The sequence below is a fragment of the Portunus trituberculatus genome, chromosome 24 (genome assembly GCF_017591435.1).
Source record: "Portunus trituberculatus isolate SZX2019 chromosome 24, ASM1759143v1, whole genome shotgun sequence".
NCBI lineage: Eukaryota > Metazoa > Arthropoda > Malacostraca > Decapoda > Portunidae > Portunus > Portunus trituberculatus.
Genome location: NC_059278.1, coordinates 17,411,989 through 17,414,488, shown reverse-complemented (window position 1 = coordinate 17,414,488; position 2,500 = coordinate 17,411,989).

The following is a 2,500-nucleotide window of genomic DNA, read 5'->3' as shown; positions in this document are numbered from 1 at the left end:
CCCCCTCTATGTTCCTACCCACCCACCCTTCTTAACAACACACACTCTCTCCCCTGCTCTCCCTTACTCTCCCTCTCCTTTCTGGCCCTACCTACCTACTCTTCCAAGGTCACAGTCGCCGCAAAAAGGTCAGGGACACAGTACTGATGAACAGAAATGCGCCTTTAAGGGTGTCTATGTGGATTGCTGCTTGTTTGGGGTTCTGGTAACGGAGGTGAAGGGAAGGTCAAGGTGGATCGTGGGTCAGAGAGAGAGAGAGAGAGAGAGAGAGAGAGAGAGAGGGAGGGGGGTAGAAGGGAGGGTTGGCGTTATTAGGTTATGGAAAGAAGGTAAAAATGTTAGAAAATGTTTGTTTTGAGGTAGATAAAAGTGAAAAACGGAAATGAAAAAGGAGGGAAAGAGTGAAAAAAAGAAAGGTGAATAATGGAAAAAGAAAGGAAGAAAACTGAAAAAAAAGACCAGTTTAAATTGAAAAACAAAGGAAAAATATTGTGAAAGAAAAGAGATACACCGTTTATGAAGAAAGATTTGTTGTGTATTGTCAGGCTATTTCTTCACACACACACACACACACACACACACACACACACACACACACACACACACACACACACACACACACACACACACACACACACACACAAGGACTGCTGCTCTACACGCAAGTCTCTTAAGGACAAAGTAGCAGAAGAGCTTCTAAAACAAAGATGTGTCCATTGATTTTAGTTGGTGAGGTGTTGTCAAGAGTCCTGTGGCGCCTCTTGTGAAGGTGTTGAGGTCTTAGGGCGGTGGAACGAAAGGGGAAAGCCACGTAACATCCTTAATACAAACAGTGATGAAAGAAGAAAGCGGTGAAGTTCCTGGTTAACTCTTGTATTATTAAGCTGGATAGATTGCATTTGTTTGAAAGAGAATTAAGTGTAGGAAGGTGGAATGATGGAGCGAGGCACATGCCATTCTAAACAGTGAGAAGGAAAAGAAGGAAGGGGAGAAGGAAGATACTGATTAACTCTTCAATTATCAAGTTGGATACACTGATTATGCTTTAATGAGACTGAAATGTAAGATGGAATGAAGAAAGACAGGAACACAGTGACATGAAGACTTACAGTAAGAAGGAAGGAATGAAGGCATTGGTTATTTCTTGCATTATTAAGTTGGATAGAGTGGAAACTACGCCTTTGTTGGCAAGAGAAAGGCGACATGGGAGGGGATGGCTGCCAGTAATCCTGTCCACCACACTGCTGAAGCCAAGACGCTGCACCAACTGAACAGAGCTTGGGTCACGTCAGGAACTTAATATTCAACCGTTATAGAGAGCATACGGTACAAAGATACATGCAGTGACACAGTTTAGCCTCGGAGTAAGTGTCTGATGCTAGAAATAGAGATCCGTAGAAAATGCGAATTAACTCCTTCAGTGCTGGGATGCATTTTTACCATGAGTTTTGAGTATGATTAGACGATTTTACCTACACTAGCATGGTTCTATGGAGGTCTCAGGTCTGAGGTTAATGGTCCAGATTCAACACTATTTTAATCCCCTCATGAGATTTTTCAAGCTGTAAAAAATCGTCTAATAGTAACCTCAATGAATATAAAGACGTGCCATGGTAATTTAGGGATTGAGTTTCATGATATTAGGTACAGCTGTGAATATTTCCCTGCTAATTGTAACATGAGTGATGAAAGTTTTGTACACTAAACCTCTGAGGAATTCACCCTGTTAAGAGGTAATCGATCACTCAATTTACACACTGTTTTTCTTTTTTCCTGCCTCCACACGAATCTCTCAGTATATGTAGGACTTTCACTTAACCCCCGAGTACCATAACGTGTTTTCATATTCATTCTGCTGACTATTTGGTGATTTTATACAGCTTCAGAAACTCATGTGAGGTATTGAAATAGTGAAAACTGTGGCCATTAATCTTCTTACCTCCATAGACCCTTCCTAATGTCAATAAAAGGGTTTAGTTGTACACAAATCTCAAGGTAAAAATATGTCACAGTACTAAAGGGATTAAAATGTTGAAGACTGGCCATTAATCTTTTGAGCTCCAGAGACCCTTCCTTATGTCAATAAAATGGTCTAATAGTACACGAATTTCAAGGTAAAAATGTGTCCCAGTACTAAAGGGGTTGAAATATTGAAGACTGTGGCCATTAATCTTTTGAGCTCCGTAGACCCTTCCTAATATCAATAAAATGATCTAGTCGCACACAAATCTCAAGATGAAAATGTTGAAGACTGTGGCCATTAATATTCTGACCTCTATAGACCCTTCCTAATGTCAATAAAATGGTCTAGTCGCACACAAATCTCAAGGTAAAAATGTGTCTTAGTACTAAAGGGGTTAAAATATTGAAGACTGGCCATTAATCATCTGACCTCCATAGACTCTTCCTAATGTCAATAAAATGGTCTACTCGTACACGAATCTCAAGATAAAAATATGTTCCATTACTAAAGGGATTAAAATATAGAAGACTGTGCCAT